General features: G+C 35.1%; 1 pseudogene; it reads right to left on the minus strand.

Moving 5' to 3' along the window:
- Positions 1–963: 963 nt before the first annotated feature.
- LOC103672180 overlaps positions 964–23551 on the minus strand; it is a 44586-nt pseudogene continuing 21998 nt past the window's right edge.

The raw sequence follows: 23551 nt of genomic DNA on the forward strand, positions 1-23551 counted from the left end.
AAAACATATTCCAAAGAAATATTTTACAAGGAATTTTAATATTTTTCTTTTACTTTGTTTTGATTCAAATATCTAATTCATAAAAGCGTGCTGTTTGTAAATGGCCTGAAATGCTTACAATTTTAATGATAAAGAAACAGATGTGAGTCAGTGTCTCCCCGAGGCCTGACCTTCTTCTTAATTATGTTAGGACCATTTTTGAAATCTCCATTTCTTTCCTTAGAATACTAGGGCATTATGAATAAAGATATGGTTATGTAACTAAACAGTGCTCCTATGACTTAAAAATTAACCTGAGTGTCTAACCTGCAATCCAATAGTTACAGAGAATTTAAATCATTGATTATAATTTCGAGCAGAAATTGGAATATATCATTTGGTATAATCAGTGAAAATGTATCTTTTCACATTTTCACACAACATGGGTTAAAAATAACAAATGTAAGATGGGAAGCTCAAATCAATGAAATGTTTACAGGGCTCTTATTCCCACCAATAAGGTTCTAAGGTTCTCAGAAAATAACCAGTAGTAGATTGAGTCCATAAAAGAATAAGTATACATATTCATAAGACCAGGCAGTTAGAAAAGTGAGTCACCAAAAAAGCCCAGCCCTTTTCTATTTATCTACCATTGAGAAAGAATGTTCTTCTCCCCCGCCGCCCCCAACGCCCCGCCCCGCAAAAAGCTTTTTTGTTTCCATTTGTTCCACAATTTAGGCAAGGGTTCTAGGGTGGTGAAAAAAGCTGCCTAGTGGCTGCAGGCAGAGGCTCAGGCAGAAGCGCCGCCCCCAACGCCCCGCCCCGCAAAAAGCTTTTTTGTTTCCATTTGTTCCACAATTTAGGCAAGGGTTCTAGGGTGGTGAAAAAGCTGCCTAGTGGCTGCAGGCAGAGGCTCAGGCAGAAGCCCTGGCATCAGGGGTTTGCCAGAGGGGTCCCTCAAAGCCTGCTGGGCTCCTGAGGCTTCTAGTCATAATCGAGGGTGAGCCTTTCTAAAACATACTGGCCCAGCCCCGCCTGCAGGCCAGCCCACCTGCGAGGTTAGCCAGGTGGTCGCCATGTTCTTGATGAGGTTCCCCTCCTGACCTAGGAAGTGGTTATTTAGGAAGTCACAGAGAAGGGCGTCTGCGCATGTAGAACCAAAGGCACGCAGATCCCAAAGGACTTGGTTCAGGTTCTCCTCCAGAACCACCGCGATTTCCACGGTGTGCAGGCTTTTACGCCACTCATCCTCAGACGGCTTCTGTACTACGGGAAACAGGTCACAGCGGCAGCGCCGAGCGCGCTGGTTAATTACATCTTCAAGGGACTCTTGGGCCCTCACGCTTCTCCTCAGCCAACTCGGCAGAAGCGGCGCATGCCCTCCTGAGCCACATCGTCGTAGCTGAAAGAGAAGCCCACAGAAAGGTAGGTGTAGGAGGCCTGCAGATGCATGTTGGCCTGGCAGTTGACGGCAGCTTCCACCTCCTCGGAATAATTCTGTCAAATCTGGTAGCTGCTCACGGTTGATTGGCAATACAGAGCAAAGCTTAAAAAAAAATTGTGTTGCTTGATTTTGGGGGCAGGGGATGGCTGAAAGGTGGCTCCCAAAGTTGTAACTGGAAGAGAGGTTGAAAGGTGGCTGGAGGCTGTGCAAATGGCGTCAAACACCGTTGAAGTAAGAGAGAGATCCGCAGGCGGCAGGGTGCACTGCCAAGTAAAAATGTTAGGATTTGGGAGTTGGGTTAAACATTTGATTAAGCCCATTAACTCTTTCATATTATTAAGGTATTATTTTAGTCTGTGAATGCATTTTTGGAAGCTACAGTGGATTTTATGTTGGTGCAAAAAGGCGCCAAATGATTCCCCGGGAGATATAATAGACTTCTCAAGTCATGTGTCTTGAACATCGTGACTGACTGGAATCCGGTAAAATCAGGATCCAAACTGATGCTGTCGGCAGAGTTCATTATAAAGCAAAGCAGAGAATTCTGATTATATATTTTATCAGGTAATTTTCATGCTTCTGACTTTTAATTAAAATAGAAGTCTCCACTGTGTAAGTGGCCATACTATTTACTACACTAAAGGTAGAGCTAAATATGAGGAAATCAATGAAGAATTTCGGGGCTAATAGAAAATCTATTAACCAGAAAGTATGTATTGAGTACTTTATCAGAGTATACAGTGCGAAGGGCTAATTATATGTTTGGCAGTGTAGGGTTGGGAGATATAGAGATGGAAAGCTTTGGAAGAGGACTTAGAGAAAGTGTAAGAAATGATGCTAACTTTAAGAAACCTAACATCTGGTTGAAGAGACTAGATTAATAAATATGAAAAATTAGTGAATAATGTACGACTATTGAAATCTGGGATGCTCATTAATAGTATTATAGGAATGTACAGTAAAGATAAATCATTGTGAATACCTAAGGAAAGCTTAGTAAAGAAAGTAATATTTGCAGCTTTGTATTTGAACTTTGAAAGAGTTGTAGAATTAAGACAGAAGGGAAAGTATTGTGGCCCAGAAAACCAAAATGATTTATGATGACCTGAATGCATCAGTGAACAAAGCATGTTTTTGAGAGTGAGAGAGAGGAAGTTTATACTCAGTAATGGTGATTAATATTTGTGGATAGGTAGAATAAGGCCAGATTACTTGAAACTTGGCTATTAGAGACATGATGATGAAAATTATGCAGTTGTTCCGGATTTCTTCTTTATATATTCAACAAATATTTATTGAGCATCTACTATGTGCAAAGTACTGTGCCAAGCACTGGGAGAATAGTGGTGAACCAAAACCAATTCTTACTCAACCTCATGAAATTGTATTCTAGCAGGAAGGCTAGACTTTGAAAAATTAACTATGCAATTGACTAATTATGGTTATAATTAGTTCTACAAAGAGGGTAATACAGAGTACCATGAAACAGTGTAACTAGTCTGGAACAGGGGTGGTGTTAGGGAAGCTTGCCTTAAGAAGTGATGTTTGAGTTGAATTAAAGAGGGAGTAGAGATGACTGAACAAAGGGGAAGGAGTGTGAGCAGAACTTGATAGTGGGAAGAGACAGGACATGTCAAGGTCAGTAGACAGGAGGAACCCTACCATGTTTGAAGAACTTCAAGATCAGTGTGACCTAGACTACAGAAATACATAAAAAAAATACAGAACGGTCTAAGATGAGGTTAGAGAGGTAGGAAGACAAGATCATGCGGACTTTGTAGGGTTTTGTCTTTGAATGAAGTGTGGTGAAAAGCTACTGAAGGATTTTTAAGCAAGAGAGTGGCATGTTTGGATTACATTTTTAAAAGATGATTCTGCCTTTATTATGGATTGGAGGAAGGCAAGGGTAGGTGAGGGAAACTGGTAATGAAGCTGAGGTAATAGTTGAGTTAAGAGATGTTGATGGTTTGGACTAGAGTGGTTGTAGGGAAAATGGAGGGAGGCAAATAGATTAGTGAGGTGTTTATGAGGCAAAACTGACCGGATACACAAAATGAGGAAAGTAGTCTTTAGTTAGTTAGTTAGTGAGTTAGTTAGTTTTAAAGTAGGCTCCATGCTCAACGTGGGGCTTGAACTCACGACCCTGAGATTAAGAGTGCTCTAAGGACTAAGCCAGTGAGGTGACCCAGAGGAAAGTAGTATCTAGAGAAAGGTTCACTGTCATCAATTTTCACGTGGACCAAAGTGGGCCGAGTATGGATATAGAGAAGCCACTTGGAGTTTGTTGCAGTAATCTGAGAAGGTGATGAGACCTGAAACTGGGAATGGAGAAGAAAAGACATATTTAGAGACATTCTAATAGAGCAACACAGAGATTTTTTGACTCAAAAATTTTAAGTCTTAATGATTTTACTGGCCTTGGTGGCTAGAAGAAGGAAGTAAGACGGAAGGAAGTGTTGAGTTTGTGGTGTTAGATAGTTATATAGGGAGATACAGGAGTATGATTCTATTTGGGAAGGCATCAGGAGAGATTTGTAATTAGATTAAAGTCATAAAATATGTGGAGTTTGCCAAGGACACATTATAGAGAGTAGAGAATAGCAAACCAAGGCAATGATTCTGACATTGGTGGAAGAAGTAAGCATGTGTCACTTGTGGGTTAGCTTACATTTGGAAACAGTTGTGCTAATTTCCTTTTGAAGGCAACTTAGATTTTACTGTTTAGTGTGTGTTCAATTACTAAAATAAGTAGAATCCTCCCCCAAATTTCTGCAATTTGCCACATTTAAAAATACATTACATTGAAATAAGGAAGAGAAAGAAAGAGGAGAAGCTAGTTGGAAAGGGTTCATATAATTTTAGAAGTAATTGGAATTTAAGTAATACTTCATAAACATTTAATGAAAAATGATTACCAAGTAATCCAGTATATGCTCAAGTTCATAAACATTTCTTTTAGAAAAATGTTAGCTTATCTTTCAATCTGTAAATATTTTTGAGAGCTAACATACTTGGTGGTGTTCTTGCTTCTACTGATTTACTTCTTTTTTTTTTTTTTTTTTAAAGATTTTATTTATTTATTTGACAGAGATAGAGACAGCCAGCAAGAGAGGGAACACAGGCAGGGGGAGTGGGAGAGGAAGAAGCAGGCTCCTAGCGGAGGAGCCTGATGTGGGGCTCGATCCCATAACGCCGGGATCATGCCCTGAGCCGAAGGCAGACGCTTAACCGCTGTGCCACCCAGGCGCCCCTACTGATTTACTTCTGATAAGCTGCATTTTATTTATATTTTATTTTATTTCAGTTTTTTAAGTAAGCTCTATGCCCAACATGGGGCTTGAGCTCATGACCCTGAGATCAAGGGTCTCATACTCTACCAACTGAGCCAGCCAAGTGCCCCTGGAATCTACATTTTAAAGGAATAAGATAGTCAATAAACAAGTAAATAAAAGAACATATCAGATAGCTCTAAGTGCTATGATAAATAAAACAGGGTAATGGAGCTTACTTTAGTTTGGGTGGTCAGCCAAGGCTCACTTAAAGAAGTGATGTTCAAAATGGCTCATGAGAGCATACTTATGCTAAGTCTATGAAGAGGTGCATACTTGTCTGTTTACATAAGATTAATGATCCTATTTGGGTTTAATAACATCAAAAACTTTGACATGATCTCTTTTGAGATCGAGAAAAAGATTAAGATTGGGGCACCTGGGTGGCCCAGTCAGTTAAGTGTCTGACTCTTGGTTTCGACTCAGGTCATGGTCTCATGGGTTGTGACGTCATGGGTGTGAGATTGAGCCTTGAGTTGCCTCCAAGTTCAGAGGAGAGTCTGCTTGAAAATTCTCTTCTTCTGCCCCTCCCTCCACTTGCATGCACGCTCTCTCTCTCTCTCTCTCAAGTAAATAAATAAATCTTAAAAAAGGAAAAAGATTAAGATCTTTTTCTATTTCAATGTATTATGAATTTTTTAACTTGTTGAAGTTATCAAGTACAATTTTTCTTTTCAAGACATTTCTTAATTGCCTACATCATAGTTTTGAGAACTATTGTTTTCTAATTATGTGTGCTTAATGTAGTTTTGGGAATCCACACTCAGATTTGAGTCTGTTATTTAACAGTTTCAATCAATTTTTAAAAATAGGCATGCATACACCTGCTTTTAAAAAGTTAAAAGTTCTAGCCATTTTGACAGGTGTAAGGTGACACCTCATTGTGTTTTCGATTTGCATGTTTCTGATGATTAGTGATGTTGAGCATCTTTTCATCTGTCTGTTGGCCATCTGGATGTCTTCGAAAAGAGGTCCTCTACCTCAAAAAATTAAAAATAGAAATACCATATGATCCAGCAGTTCTACCAGTGGGCATTTGGCCAAAGAAAATGAAAACACTAATTTGAAAAGATACACACACCCCTTATTGCAGCATTGTCTACAATAGCTAAGATATGAAAGCAACCCAAAAGTCCATCAATAGATGAATGAATAACGATGATGTGGTGTGTATACTGTGGAATATTACTCAGCCATAAAAAGACTGAGGTCTTGCCTTTTGCAACAACATGGATTGACTTTGAAGGTATTATGCTAAGTGAAATAAGATATGATGTCATTTATATGTGGAGTCTAACGAAACAAAACAAATGAATAAACAAAGAAACAAAGAGAAGAAAACAGATTCTTAAATGCAAAGAACAAACTGGTGGTTGCCAGAAGGGAGGAGGGTGGAGGAATGGATGAAATAGATAAAGGAGATTATGAGGTACAAATTTCCAATTATAAAATATGTCACAGAGATGAAAAGTACAGCATAAGGAATGTAGTCAATAATGTTGTAATAATGTTGTTCAGAGACAGGTGGCGACTATACTTGTAGGAAGCACTGAGTAATGTAGAGAATTGTTGAATCACTAATTTGTACACCGGAAACTAACACTGTACGTTATATATATGTATAAAATATATATATTACATATATTTTTATTATATATATTATATATATAAATTATATATATAATTTATACATATATGTGTATATATACAAATTATATATATACATATATATAAATACATACATACATAAAAATATATATACAAATTATATATATTATATATATTTATATATATATATATATATAAAATAAAAGTTAAATGTTGCACAGAAATATATGGCTCCCAGTTCCCTGAGTTTCAGTATCCAGACGTAACTAGCAGTTTCTTGAGGTTTGGAAACTGTTTTAAAATTAAAATTGAAATTAGTTTGCTTATAGGAAAGTTCCTTAAATTGTAGTTAGGAACGTTTTTTTCTACTGTCTCACAACTTTCTCTCAAATATAATATCAAATGTATGCAAAAATTGGATTTAAACATAAATCATTAAGGGTCTCAATTGTTGAGGTTATCTTTGGTAAAAAGCTAGGCTTTAGTGCGTTCATATTGTTTATTCTTTTTGAAATTCATATTTCAGAGACTTAAAGGAAATTTAGGGACAGCCTTTCTCCAAAAGGTATTTATTTATGCCTCAAGGGATCTCATGAACATTGTTGCGAACATAGGGAGTTTATAATTATGATTTAATTTGTAAACAGTTTCCCTTGCAACCTCATGTACTTGACCAACTTTTAAAATGCCAAGATAGTTAGTGATTCTCTACTGACTTCAAATTAGCTAATCTTTCAACTTTAGCTTAAACCATCATCAGTAATCTTCTTGTTGACTTCCAAACACTTATGAATCATTTAAGAATTTAAGGACAGCGTGTTCTCATGGCATCAGAAGTTGTTGCTGCTTGATCCCTCACCTCTGTCCAGTGGACTCCTAAAACCACAAGAACAACAACAGTGGTCTGATGTCCAGTCAGTCACTTCTTCCATTAGCAGATTGTGGTTGATGTGTCTGTTCTGCCGACATCTCCTGAATTCTGTTTGTCCTTAATAACTTCATCAGAGTTTAAGTTACATTCATATATTCTGTGAAGCTGTCAACTTCTCTATAGTCCTAGAGCTAGCCTCTCAGTTCAGATCGTTCATCTTGGAGCAACTATGGCTGCCAAAGGGAAATTTTACAGCAGTGTTAGCACGAAGCATTCCCTGGTAGAATGGAGATGGAGCATTATGCAGTTAGGTGAATAAATAAATGTCTTTGGTTTTCTCGATAGCGTATTATAAAGAAAACTTTGAACATCAAATATATTGTTAACCAGTGCCTAAATTGGGGAACAAACCAAGGATGTAAGCAAACATTTCTTTCTCATCCATTACAATTACTCTGACTCTTCTAGAACTGACAAGGAAAGAGAGGTGAGAAGAAAAGAAACCTTATTGTGTTAGACACTGTGCTGGGTGCTTTACATATATTGTCTATTTAATCTTCAGGAAAACTTTGTAGTTTATATTAACCTCATTTTTCAGAACCAGAAACTAAGGCTTGGGAGGTTTCTTAAAGCAAGTAAAGAAAGGAAGGGACAAAAGGAGGAATGAATAGCTATAAAATCAGGGCCAGGATATTACTTATATTTAAACAAACAAAAATTTGGTAGAGACTTTTATTATTTATTTATCTGTCTTAATAGTTAAGAAAAGCTTCATGTGAGTAAAACCTTAGCACTGTGAATTCATAAATTATCAGGTCATTTAAGAGAAAAAAGTGGTATTTGATGGGAAAAAAAACCCTAGTATCTTCCAAATGAAGTGAATATTTCATTTTGCATTCAGTTGCTATGGTATCATGGAAGTATAATTTATAAATTATACACATTTTACACATTTAGAAATTAAATCTATATGATAATTTTAGCACTTGTATTTCTTAATAGAAATTACCCATTTTTATGTGTGAAAATTTTTTCCATCTTTATTGAGATATAATTGACAAATAAAAATTGTGTATATTTAATGTGTACAACATGATGATTTAATATACATATAAACTGTGAAGTAATTACCACAATCAAGTTAATTAACTCATCCATAACCTTAGTTACTTTTTTTTTTGCATCTGTGTGGTGAGAACGGTTAAGATCTACTCTCTTAGCAAACTTCCAATATATAATACAGTATTACTAACTGTACTCACCATGGTATACGTTAGATTCCCAGAACTTATTCTTCTCAAACTGAAAGTTTCTACCTTTTTTTTAAAAGATTTTATTTATTCATTTGACAGAAATAGGTACAGCCAGCGAGAGAGGGAACACAAGCAGGGGGAGTGGGAGAGGAAGAAGCAGGCTCCCAGCAGAGGAGCCTGATGTGGGGCTCGATCCCAGAACGCTGGGATCACGCCCTGAGCCGAAGGCAGACGCTTAACCGCTGTGCCACCCAGGCGCCCCAGAAAGTTTCTACCTTTTGACCAACATCCTGATTTTCCTGACCCCAAGCTCCTGGCAACCACAGTTCTACCCTTTGGTTCAATGAGTTTGACTTTTTTAGATTCCACATGTAAGTGAGATTGTATTACTATTTGTCTCGCTGTGTCTGGCTTATCTCATTTAGCATAATGCCTTCAGTGTTCATCCATGTTGTCACAATTGGTAGAATTTCCTTCTTTTTTTTATGCTGAACAATCCATTGGATACGTATATCACATTTTCTTTGTCCATTTATCTGTCCACAGACACGGGTTGTTTCATACCTTGGTTATTGTTAATAATGCTGAAGTGAACATGGGAGTACAGGTATCTCTTCAAGATCCTGATTTCATTTCCTTTGGATATATACCCAGAAGTAGAATTGCTGGATCATATCCTGTTTTTTAATTTTTTGAGGAACCTCCATACTGTTTTCCATAGCAGCTGTATCAATGTACATTCCCACCAGCAGTGCACAAGGATTCCCTTTTCTTCACACCTGTGCCCAAACTGATTTCTTGTGTTTTTGACAATAGCCATCCTAATAGGTGTGAGGTGATAGCTTATTGTGGTTTTGATTTGCATTTCCCTGATGATTAGTGGTACTGAGTACCTTTCCATGTACCTGTTGGCAGTTCGTATGTCTTCTTTGCAAAAATGTCTATTTAGGAACTTCACCTTTTTAAAAATTGTGTTATTAGTTTTTTTGCTATTGAGTTGTAGAAGTTCCTTGTATAGTTTGGATATTAGCCCCTTATCCAAATATATACTTTGCAAATATTTTCTCCCATTGTGTAGGTTACCTTTCATTTTGTTGGTTATTACCTTTCCTGTACAGATACTTTCTGGTTTGATGTAGTCCTTGTTTATTTTTGCTTTTGTTGGCTGTGTATGTGTGAGATTTTTACCCTTAATTTCATGGAAAGAAAGTGGGCAATGGAATTATATTTATCATATATGATATTTTAACTGTACAAACATATTAACTGTATTGTTAAATAAGTGACAATTTTGCTTTGCTTTATGTCTAAGTGTGTGAGGAGAGGTGGCTTTGATGATCAAAAGAAAGTTAAAATTAACATAACCCACATTTGTCACTCAAGCATTGCTTGAATCAAATATATACTAGCATTTATTTTACTCCTTAAGCCTCTGAATTTAAACACCCGCATGAATTGATGCTCCTGCATGCTCTGCAGAAGAACCGAGCAGGCTATATTGCTGCAGTTTGACATTGCCTTACTGCATGGAAGGCACGTTGATACCGGGCAAAATTGTGAAGTTAAGAGACATTAGTAACTTGTGTTTTAGTAACAGATCCTCTTTGTTCTGAGCCTTTTCTCTTCAGAGTTGTGTTCTCTTTCCACACCCTTATTCCTCCTTAAAGAAAGATGTCTAGTTCTTTCTTGTCTTCTCCAATTTTATCCTATTAATTTTTGCTCTGGGGACAGAATTGGAAGAAACTAATTCCTGAGATGAAAATGACTGATATGATTTAATATTTCTTAAAACACAGTGTAGATCAAAGGAATAAAAATTGTTTTATTTAACAAACTTCAATTCGCTGTTCTGTGTGTTTTATAAATGCTAACTCATTTAATTCTCACAATAACCTATTAGGTAGGTTTTTAGTTGTGGAATGTCAGGTGATCAGTAAGGGAAAGCTTGGGAAGCAGTTGATCATTTTGTCTTTGAAATCTTTTCATGAAATGAAATTCTATTTGTATGGCCTGCCTCGTTTGTTACTCCCATGATAGTAATCATGAACCAAGGCAAATCAAGCACAAAATCTTATGGTCAGTCTTGTTCTCTGTGGGGCAGTGATGATAGAGCCAATAATTAGATTAAGTTGGACCCTCATGACAGGGGTTTTATGGGCTCATACTACAAGTAGAAATGTTCACAGCTAAGTTTAAAAAGTTTTACAGAGATTTGCTAATTGAACTTTTACTATTGTTGTATTTGAGATGTAAGTTAATTTTTTGTTATATGTAATGTCACTGACCTTTTATATATATTATTTAAAAATGTTAAGAAGTTTATTTTTTGACTTTTGGAGTGTCTTATTTTAATCCCAATTTTAAAATGAATTATCCATAAACAGTAGTTGCTTTCAGTTTTTAAAAACACATCTTCTGATGAGCGCTGAGTGTTCTATGCAACTGATGAATTACTGAACTCTCCATCTGCAACTAATGACGTTCTATATGTTGGCTATTGAATTTAAACAAAAAAATAAAAACACATCTTCTTAGAGAAGCCCTTCTTCATAAGAATGAGAATGAATTGTATTTTTTTTTTTGCAATAGTACTCTACAGAGGTATAAACACGCTCTAAGGATATCATAAATTGTTTTTTAATTTAGTTATTTAATGCTGTTTAATGTGTGACAGTATTGAAATGTGAAATACATTGTGATTTTAACTACTGAATGATGATAATCTATCAGGGATCTCTAAAAACCCCTTCTAAATATGGGAAAGAATTAAAGGATTGTAATGCACACAATATTCATTTTAATTGAATTTCTGCCTAACTTTTTAGAGTATATGGAAGAATCACTAAGAAATATTTTGTAGGGGCACCTGGGTGGCTCAGTCATTAAGCATCTGCCTTCGGCTCAGGTCATGATCCAAGGTCCTGCGATCAAGCCCCACAACAGCCCTGCCGAGCAGAGAGCCTACTTCTCCCTCTCCCTCTGCCTGCTGCTCCCCCTACTCGTGCTTGCGTGCTGTCTTTCTGTCAAATAAATAAATAAAATCTTAAAAGAAAAAGTATCAAATTTCAATTTTAATGGCAGTCATTGTTTAATTTTCTCAAATCTTACATGATGAATTAACTGATAGCAAATTTGTCTACTCTGAAACTTATTATTTGTGTAGTAATTCCAGTTGTCATTTGATTTCTCAACTGGTAATTTCTCAAAGAAGTCTTCGAAGGGGGCACCTTGGTGGCACATCTGACTCTTGGTTTCAGCTCAAGCGGTGATATCAGGGTCGTGAGATCCAGCCCCATACTGGGCTCTGTGCTCAGCCCAGAGTCTGCTTAAGATTCTCTCTCCCTCTCCCTCTGCCCCTGTCCACCCCTACCCCTGTGCTCGCTCTCTAAAATAAATAAATCTTAAAAAAAAAAAAAGAAGTCTTTGAAGAAATAGCATAACATTTTGATTAAGGTCAATACAGACAGGCTTATAACAGTAATTATCAACCTGTACTATATTAATGGTAGAATTAAGTCAGATCAAAAAAAAATGCAACTCAATTTATCTTTACTCATTTAAATGGTTAAGTCATAATCTATGAAACATTTTGTTGCTTCTGTGACATTTATAACCCTTAGACAACTGGACTTACCCAGTATATAGGTTCAGGATAAATTGTACACATTGGAAAGAGTTCAGCCTTCCTTGTGAACATTGTTTAAATTCAGAAAGTCAGTCATCTGTCTTGAAACCTCATTTTGTGCTGAAGAGATGTAGTTCTAGAACTAGTTTTTGCTGTATTGATGCTTAAAAACTTATTTAATAAAAATTGAATTCTAGATAATTCTTTTTTTTTTCTCCCCACCTACAGTGAGGATTTATGGTGAAGGAAAATAAAAATGAATCTAGTTGCTGTAATGTGATAAGTAGGGAGAAGATTATAGGGCCTTTTATTTTCTCACAAACAGCTATAAACTTAGGGCATTCAAAAAGAATTCATGCAAAATCACAGTTGAAATGAAAGCATTCCCTTTTTGCTAGGGAGTTTAGTTCAGTGTCTATAATGTCCCTTAACACATCTAAAATCAGAACTGAGTCAGTCTGGAGCTTCGCTACATACAAATTCCTTGAGATGTATTATACAATTGTTGGTCTGAAATAAGCATTAGATTTATTACCCAAATGTTCTCAATCACTATAATAGGGTAGTGTCAATGTAATTACAGTCAAGAAAATGAACATATCCAGTACCCAAACATTTTCCTTATACCCCCTTATAGTTTCTCCCCCTTGGCCCTCTCTGTCTCTCCTCACCCTCATATAGCCAAGTAACCTTTGAATTTTTAATAAATTTGATCACAAAGTATATACTGTTTTGTGGGTGGGGACTGGCTTCTTTCATTCAGCATGGTCATCATGGAATTCATCCATGTTGAGTGCATCAATACATCAGTCCTTTTTATTCCTAAGACGTATTACAGTATATGGATATATCACAATTTGTTCATTTACTTATTGATGGATATTTGGATTATTTCCAATTTGACAATTAAATCTACTTTGAATATTTGTATCAATTCTTTGTATGGATATATGCTTTCATTTCTCTTGGGTAAATGTGTAAGAGCGGAATGCCTGGATTCATGGGAGTTGTGTGTTTAACTTCTTAAGAAACCTCCATATCTTTTTTTTTTTTTTTTTAAAGATTTATTTATTCTACAGAGATAGAGACAGCCAGCGAGAGAGGGAACACAAGCAGGGGGAGTGGGAGAGGAAGAAGCAGGCTCATAGCAGTAGAGCCTGATGGGGGCTCGATCCCAGATCACTGGGATCACGCCCTGAGCCGAAGGCAGACGCTTAACCGCTGTGCCACCCAGGCGCCCCAAGAAACCTCCATATCTTAAAATAAAAAAGTTATATTGGTATTTATTTCCACCAGGGGTGTATGAAACTTCTGGGTCCACATCCTCAGCAACACTTAGTATGGCCAGTCTTTTAAATTTTAGACTTTGTAATAGGTGCATAGTGGTATCATTTATGGTCTTAATTTGCATTTTCTTAATGATTGGTGAAACCATCATCACAATCAACATAATGAACACGTCCATCACCTTAGCATGTGCTTGTTTGCCATTCATCTGTTTTGGTAAAGGTGATTATTCAAATCTTTTGCCCATTTGTTTTATCAGATTGTTGGTTTTTATTATTAATGAGTTTTGATTTTTGATTTGTATATTCTGGATATAAGTCCTTTATCAGATATATAATTTGCAAATATTTCTCCTACTTTGTGGCTTTTATTTGTCAAGAAAATGAACATATCCAGTACCCCTTTTTGAAGAGTATTTTCTTACTGTATTTCTTACTGTATTTTCTTACTGTATTTTTTGAAGAGTAAAAGTCCAACTTGAATGAGGTTTAGTTTATCACTTTTTTCTTTCATGGATCATGTTTTTTTTTTTTTAAAGATTTTATTTATTTATTTGACAGAGACAGCCAGCGAGAGAGGGAACACAAGCAGGGGGAGTGGGAGAGGAAGAAGCAGGCTCCCAGCAGAGGAGCCTGACGTGGGGCTCGATCCTGTAACGCCAGAATCACGCCCTGAGCCGAAGGCAGACGTTTAACCGCTGTGCCACCCAGGCGCCCCTGGATCATGTTTTTGTATCTGAGAAATCTTTGTCTAACCCAGCGTCACGAATATTTTCTCCTGTGTTATTTTCTAGAATTTTTAGTTTTATATTTAGGTCTATGATCCATTTTGTTTTAATATTTATATATAGTGTAAGGCAAGAATCAAAGTTTATTTTTTTGCATATGGTTACCTAATTAGGTAACATTAAGGACAAATGTTGAAAGTTAACAGTTCTTCATACTAAATTTTCTCTTTTTATATAACTGGTGTGGTTTCTGTTTCCTGACCGGACTCTGATACAACCTGGCTCTCTCTTGAATTGTGATCTGGATTTCTAAAGAATTTTAACTAATATTTTTGCCCAGATTGTTATAGCCATTAGCATAAATAATGTCCAAAAGGAATCTTCAAGACTGACATGTAGGTAATAATATTCATTTTCTTGTAAGTAAGTTAAGAGTTCTGGTTACCATGGGGCGCCTGGGTAGCACAGTCGTTAAAGCGTCTGCCTTCGGCTCAGGGCGTGATCCTGGCGTACTGGGATCGAGTCCCACATCGGGCTCCTCCGCTGTGAGCCTGCTTCTTCCTCTCCCACTCCCCCTGCTGTGTTCCCTCTCTCGCTGCCTGTCTCTCTGTAACATAAATAAATAAAAAATCTTAAAAAAAAAAAAAAAGTTCTGGTTACCAATATGTAGTGATAAAATATTTTAGAAGACAATGAATATTTTCTCAGTCAGTACTCCCACAGTAAAACATTAGATTCTGAGTGCTTCCAAGAGTTTGGATTGGGGTGGGTGTTAAGTGTTAATACAGTACTTAAGTATTGAAAATAAATGACTATCAATTTGTTTTTCTTAGAAATATCTCTGGGTATTTGGGCTGAATGGATGGGTAATTTGCATTGGATGGAATTAACCGACTAACCAACCAATCAACAAATAAATATACCCCAAATCAAAACAATGGAATCAGTGAAGCAAGCCATGTCCGAAATGAAATGTTTTGTACTTTCATAGTGACTTAATCACTCATTTTACCATTTTTTCCTTTCAACTATTTTTAGGCCATAATATAGATAGAATAGTGATAAAAGTGAAGACTTAACAATTTGGAATTCTATGAGGGTCTGAAGTTCCTTGTCATTAGAATCTTGACCCTTGAACCAGATTTTATTTTGGATCCTGGTAGGAAACAGAATGTGGAGATCATAAAGCATAAAGTTTGTACTTCTAAGCCATCCATAGCCTGTGCATTCTCTTTTACAACAATCCCAGGTTTAGGGTGTATTGTGAATTAATGAGTATCTATATAGTTATGACCAAGCCTATTACTTAATGAGAAAGACTACTCTTTAAGCTAATGGTTCGAAAATACACATATTAAATTTTAAACATATACAAAATAGCCAATTGTGCTGTTTCTTCTGCAACTTGACTAAGTGTTCATTTTGCTCTTGTACCATGAGTAGAAAAAAAGTCAGTAATATTGACAGACTTTCTAATGAGGTCCAAAGGGCCAGAATACATTTAAAATATTGAGAGAGAATCCCCTACTAGTTTTTAGACCACAGAATAAAGGAGGGGTTGGTTGATAAACTACCCAGAAATAGAAACCATGTTAAAGGTGATGTTTTGGCTGTTAGGCTTTCTTCAGGCCATAATATATAAAACTAACATTTTTATATTTCTTCTTTTGCCCAAGGAAGCCCTCAAAGACAGAATGCTGCCTTTAACCTTATTTTATATTCCACAGAGTATTTTAAAGACTAGAAAAATATTGCTGGGGCAAAAATGATTGGGGCTCTGAAGGATCAGAAAAAATGTATCACTTTTTTTTTTTCAAATAAGCAGACATTGAGAACTTCATCCACAAAGTTATTCCAAATTCAGTGTTCTAGCCAGAGACTTTGTAGTAAATAAATAAGATTGACCTAGAGTTCACTATATTTTTGGATCTGAGTGTTACTTTCTTTTAGACTGGTTTACTTGAAACTTTACCTATATTTCTATAATAGTTTAATTTACATTTAAATTTTAAGTCAAATATTGAATTCTAAAATGATTTTAATTTAGACCACTGAGTTTTTCAATACATTTTACTTGCTTTTCCATAACAGCCTGAAAATATTAAATTATATGAAGATATTTCTAGAAATTATTAAAATCACAATTTTTTATTTTTCTCATTGAATTTGGTTATAGAATTTTTAAAATGAATTAAACGTTCGTACAAAATTAAAATGACAGAAATCAAAGCATTAATTCCAAAAACTACTAGCAAGTAGGTCCTCATAACTTTGTATTTTGTCTAGTGAGCAGATATACATGCTCTGAAGAAAAATCTTGGGTAGATATGGCCAGTTGTATGCATGGATTGTGATATTCAATGAGGAATTCAGGGCAGTGTTCTAAAAACTAGGTGGCTGCCAAAATCACCAATTATGTTAGTTGTGAATATCTAAAAAATGGAACAAATAACTATTACAGTTTAAGGAAAGGGAATTGCAAAAAAGGGAGGCAGTATTGATTACTAAAAGCTAATTCTGAACTACGTGTTTTGTACTTATTATCTCATTTATTCCTCACAGCCTCATAGCAATAAAACAGTTGACCTGTTATACAGCTAGAAAGTGTCACATTCAGTGACACACTGAGGTGTGTACTCTCAATGCCTGCTTTCTCTCCACTACGCATAGTTGCCTCATAAATATATACCAGGTAATATTCATTCATTAATTTGATGGGAACAACAACTTCATAACCAAATAGTATGTCATTTAATACTGTGGAATGTGTTAAATTCTCAAGAAAAGTAAAAACATGTAGATTTCATGCTGTGTTTTTAAATACAATTGTAGATTTTTTTAAAATTTAAATTTCTGTTAGAGTTTATTTTGGGCTTCATTTTTATGATTTTCAGTGCTGATATTTTATAATATTGATGAACTTCAATTTTTCATATATTTTTTCTGGAATAAAATGGCTAAATGTAGCCAAAATGACTAAGTAAAATTATTAAGTACTTATACAATGAAGAAACCATTCAGAAACTGGATGGTCTATTAAAACTTGCCATTTTGATGATGGTAATTTTGGTATCTTGTTAATTAACTTTTTATTCTCTTTAGTATTTAGTGAAGTTTTTTTGAAAATGCCAAAGAATTTAGCATATTTTATTTTATTTTAATTTTTAAAAAAATTTTATTTATTTAAAGCGGAGGTGGAGCGAGAGCAGAGGGAGAGAGAAAGAGAGAGAATCTCCAGCTGACTCCACAATATGTGCTGAGCCCCATGTGGGGCTTGATCCCATGACCCTGAGATCATGGCCTGAGCTGAGATCAAGAGTTGGACCCTTAACAGGGATGTACTGTATGGTGACTAATATAATATAATAAAAAAATATTATAAAAAAAAAGAGTTGGACCCTTAACCAACTGAGCCACCTGGGCACCCCTCAGCATATTTTATATTTCATTCATTAATAATAATAAACCAAGTCAGTGGATGGACTTAATATCAAGTAAGATTTTTAAATGAATTGTAGTGATTCGTAAGACTGGGAATCTTGTGTTATTTTTCACTGTCATAGTTTCTAAAGAGCAGCACAAAGCTCATGTCAGGCACGTATGTCTTAATAGTTTACTTGGATCATCTAAAGGTGGTTGACTGATCAAACCCACCAGGGGATAGAAATGGTTTCCAACTGCTTGGGTTTAAAGTACTTGCTGAGATTAACTATTTCCATGCAGCCTCAGGACACTCTACTAAGAATGTGTGGTATATAAAAAAATAATAATTTCCGAGAATGATTGCATAATGGAGATCTTGGAAGATAGATTAGTTTACTTTAACTGTGTTTTAATGATGGGACCAAGGTGGAGAGGCATTTTCATTTTCAGTGATGTTTGATGAATAGATCATTAGATGTGTTTTCAGTTCTTTGGGTCAAAGCTAAATGACCAACACAGGATTGACATTCAGAACTCATCATCTGTCTAGGTTTGGAAATAGTGCAAAGAATATTTGGAATAGTTGTATTCTATCTGCTTAGAGTTACAATATTCTATCATTGTGGTCACAGTCCGTGACTAAATGTGCCATATGTTTGTTTGTTTTTTCTTAAAATGAACTAAACATTTTGCTTGGAAATTGTAAGGAATTTTTGTAATACAATCTAACTGGGACATTTTAAAGAATTCAAAAATAAGAGATTGGAGTAAGTAGCTTAGAGTCACACTGACAACAAAAATTTTGATGAATTGTTTCCTAGTGATCAGTGCTAAATACGACGACCCTGTTTCTGTTTGTGATTCAACAGATCCTAAGACTATATAAGTGATTACTAAAAGGTGATTGTGAGCCAACTTTGTAAACACCGTTTTAAATGGTTTTTCTCATGGCTAATATTAGAGCAAGTGTAGTTGTACTTGCAGGAAAAGACAAAGACGTATTTGTTAGTATGCACAAATACTTTTTAAAATTAGAATAAAGTTATTAAATTGATACTATTTAAAAATATTTCAGTATTGCTTTTAGGAAATTAGTTTTTTGATGAATGCTTGTCTTCAAACATCCCTTTCACTGTGGATAGTTTGATAACTTGGTAAAAGAAGGGAAATATAGCATATTGTGTGTACTCAACCACCTGTCAGATTTATTTCCAAAATATTTGTTTTCCTCCCTAGGAAGGACTTCAGTTCATGATTACTGAACAAATATTGAAGAATTATCTAATAAATATGGACTTCTAGGGTCTTATTAGATTATTACCTGAATTGACCTCATGATTGAGTCCAAATTGAGTTGCTGATTTTTCAACCCATAGTTCAGTTTTCCCGCAAAGACAGTCTGAGCCCTTTATATTTGTATCTTGACATTTTCATTGCATTTTTAAAAATAGAGAATTCCCCATTTTATTTCACTAAACAAAATAAAATTCATAATTAAAGTTAAAGCCAAATGTGGCATAGCTAAAAAAAAAGTGCCTGTTTTCCAAAAATGAAACAAATGAGCGAAAGACCCCAACAGTTTGGTAACTATCTACAGTACTGAGACATTGTGACAAATATCTGTTCCTCAAGATATGCTCCCAGGCCTCCCAACCCAATCTTCAGTGACTGTGTGAACCTGTGGAGGCCAGTAGAAGTGGGAATGAGGATATTTTATTTGAAGAGCAAATTAAGTAGGTCTAAACAGTGAAGCAGTGCTCTGAGGAATTGGTGAAGGTTTTTGCATGAAGAAGCAGCAAGGAAAAAATATGAAATGCATAAAAACTCTGCACAGCAGTTTTAGAGCTTTGATAAAATATAAAATGTCTTTAACCCCTTTGCTGTTCTTGCAAACGCCTGCAATTCAAGAATTTTATTATTCTGGGGCTAACGTAGTTTAAACCTCAATAACTGAATGTTTCCTTTGGGATACCTTCAGGCAAACTATATATTGATTTTCTCAGAATGCACTGTATTTTTCATTAGTACCAAGGTTTGGTGGATATCTAGTCATTTGTTCACCAAATTCCTCTGAAAATTAAAATGGACTATTCCATTTTGGCTGTGGAGTCTTCGGAGCATGGGCATTAATTTTTTTCTGTTGGACACTACCAGGATACACTGTTTTGACATTCATCTTGTCCAGGGCATATGATACCAAATCACCTTTTAACTTGGTCTACCATTTTTCTCTAAATACCGTTCCCTACTTGCCTCTTGGGTTTGATGGCCCATTTAATATTGTCAAGATCAAAGTATTTTTCTGATTTATTTATTTTTAAACTATAAAGTTGCAGATTTGCCTACATAATGCAAGTAAAATAAGATCCTGTCTGATCATCCTTTTATTTGAATTATCTAGGAAATTTAGTTTTTTAAAAGGCAAATCATCTCGAATTGGCTCAATATTCATTGTTTCTTCTGTTGCTAGAAACTTGGTCTATGAGGTAGGTAATGCGATTTCACAGTTGGAAGTAGAGTTACTGAAGTAATTTCGGTGTACCTTCAGTCTTATCCATTATGAACCACTTCTGTTTTCCTGAGTGAGGGGATCCCCAGCCTTTCTTAAAGCCTACACTGCTCACCAAGCCAGATGTATATATTTGAGGTCATGTATTAAAGAAAGCTTACTACTTATTTTGTCTTATACTTCTTGGTATCCAGCACAGTTTTGACTCAACTAGCCACCCCCAAGTATATGTAGTTTGAATAGTTGATACCTTTTTTTGGTATACATTTAAATCATGTAGTTGGCCAGTGAGTGAGAAAACCAAGCCTCCGAATTCATGTATCAGCATGGATTAGTGGTTATTATTTAGTTTTCATGATAACCTTCTGAAGTAGTTGCATATTAATATACCAGTTTTACAGATGAGGAAACTGATAAAATTGTTTGCCCTGTTCTAATTGTAAGTTCATAATGATTCTAGAAGAACTGAGGTGTATTTGGAAATGTCGAGCGTCAACCATGACAGGAATAATTCAAGGAACCTGGGAAAGGCTCAACATAGACATATACTTGCTCTTTCATATTTACTATAATGCATCCTCAATTTTGAATTTCTGATTTCAAAATTTTGGAATTTTGAATGCCTTCTATGCATAGATCACTATTCTAGGCATGGAGGATTCAAGGGTGAAAAGGAAAGGCCCTTGTTTTTATAGAATTTACATCCAATCAGGGAGAAGGTGAGAGAGTCAATACAAAAAGAAACAAATAAATGAACAAGGTAATTTCAGGTAATGGATAATGCTTTGAAGATAGTGAGACGGGGTGATATACAAAGAGGGACTGGGGGAAGCAGAGTTGGGCTGGGACTGATGAGAGCTACTTTTAATTGGTTGATCCTTTACTGAGGAAGTGAAATTTGTCTTTAGTCTTTAATGATATAAAGAGGCTAGCCATATGGACATCTGGAAGCAGGGAAAACAAGTGAAATGACCCCACTGTGGTAATGAGCTTGGTGTATGCGGGCAACAGGAAGAAGGCAAGTGTGGCCAGAGAATAGGGTGCAAGGTGACAGCATCATTAGTGTGAGATGTGGTCCTTTATCCACGCTCAATCAAATTCATAATTTGGCTGTAATGATGTGACTTAAGGATTCAGAATTTAAAACTTTTGGGCCAAGATCAGTGTTCACCTATAATATAAGATTTTGGATCAAATATCCTTTTAAAAGAATTCATGTGAGAAGGAGATACAAAATTCAACTAAAGTTATAGGAAAAAAATCCATTTAATGAAGTATTGAGCACTTCTGTGTATCAGACTCTGAGCTAGGTGGAGGTAGGTGTATAAATAAGACATAATCCTGATGTTAAGGAAGTTCCTGAGAGGTAAAATGCAGGTTAAAGCGATTACCTATCAGTCAGGTATATGAAAAATGAACCAAATTCAGAAGTTATCCTTGTGTCTGAAACTGCACTTAAGTATCTTCTCAATTGCAATTAGCCTTTCTTGTCCAGTGTCCATTGTGTTTGAAATCAAGTTTAAATTTAAGCAAAGTAAATTATACATTGTGGGTGCTTATTAACTAGTCATTTATTAGTTTTATTAACAACACCTGAGAGATTAAATATGTTTGATTTATATCAACAATTACTACATCTGTGCTGTAATCATAACAGAATAAGGTAATAATATAGAATTTTTAATTCGTATCTTAAAACTATTTCCACATAATCTTGTCAGTTGCAATGGCATATATTTTGTTTTATAAATCCAACTGTAGTTATTCTAAATTTTCTTCTGAATTTCTAACACTAATTAATTTTAGGACAAATATGGGTTGACACATTACTAGAGCCCCTTAATTTTTTCTTTTTTATTTGAAGAACAGAAGTAATAAATTCCCATTAAAAAGAATATTACAGAAATTTATAAAAAGTCATAATCCGGATAAACTGCCCCTTTTCCCCTCCAATTCCAAACCACAGAGGGTCACCATAAATAGTTTGGTGTATGTCTTGAAGCTTTTTTCCTACTTTTACCCCCTCCTTCTCCACACACAGTCTTTGCTTAATTTTCTGCTTATGTGAATAAATCATACTCTACATGTTCTGTGACTCATTTAGCAGCCTACTACCAATATATTTTCAAGTTAATACACATAGATTTATACCATTCTCTTAGGATGGTATAGATTTCCATAGAATCGATACCTCATAATGGATTATTACTTTTTGCTTTTTAAGACTGTTTATATTATAAAACAATCAGCATTCAGACAAGAGTAGAGAATAAAGTAATAAAAATAGTAAACATCTGTGTCCATAGCACACAGCTCCATCATATATTTAGCAAAATGTCTCTTGATGGGAATAAATGTTATTGCTAGATCTTCAGTGTTAGAAACAGTATTGCAATGAATAGCATATATGCACACTTAACATTTATGTGGGTGTACAAACTAGTTATGAAAAGTGAGTGCCTAGAAGTGGAATGGTTGGAACAAAGGGTATACGCATTTGAGAATTTGAGAGACTCTGCAAAATTATCCTACAAAATGGTTGTGCTTACATTACCATTAACCATCAACAATGGATGCCATGTGAGGTCCCATTCTTGAACATGGTATACTTACATAATAAGGAATGAAAAACAATAGGAATTTAATATAAAAGGACAGTTTTTAGAAAAATTATATTAAACTTCTAAAATTATATTATTAAACTCAGAACTACTTAACTGTTTTATTTTTATTAACTTTATTATCAGTTAGTGCCTCAGGTTGATGTCTGCTTGCTCCTAAGTTAAGATTTTATTTTTTTACAGAGGTAGAAGTATTTCTGCAATGAGCAAATAAACTTGATTTCAAAGGTTTGCTGCCTATAGTTTGCATTTACATACTCTGTTAGCACCTACTGTTGTATCTCCACTCTGTGAAGTATTTTTATGTGGTATTACTACCCAGTATAAGAGATATCAAACAGGATCTTTCTTCAACTATTATAATTGGAATAATTCCAGTATAGCCTTTTAACCTCTAGGAACTGAGTGAAAAAATCTTTCCCTTGGTCATAATTCTTTTTTTTCAGAAATTCTAGCTTCTATTTCATTTCCCTAATCACTAGAAATGTTGAATTTAATCAAACATACAAATGTGTATTTCAAACTCAGCAAATTAGAATCAAATTTCAACTAATTTTTTAAAGATTTCAACTGATTTTAAGATAAATTTGTTTACTGAGGAATGCTCTAAAAAATGAGTACATATCACTCTTGTGTCATGTTAAGAAACTACATTAAACAAAAAAAACCTATGAATTTTAAAATTAAGCAGTTTTAAAATTAAGAGGGCCCTATTTATAGAGTATTTAAGAGTCAACTGTTTAATTGTTTTCAAGGAAGATAGAAAGGATAAGGATTTATTAAATGAATTTATTAAACCAACAAGACATTTATTGAGCTCTGCATATATGGTACTATGTTAGGTATTGTTGAATTCAATAATAAATGAGACCTAT

The sequence above is a fragment of the Ursus maritimus genome, unplaced genomic scaffold (genome assembly GCF_017311325.1).
Source record: "Ursus maritimus isolate PB19 unplaced genomic scaffold, ASM1731132v1 scaffold_5, whole genome shotgun sequence".
Lineage (NCBI taxonomy): Eukaryota > Metazoa > Chordata > Mammalia > Carnivora > Ursidae > Ursus > Ursus maritimus.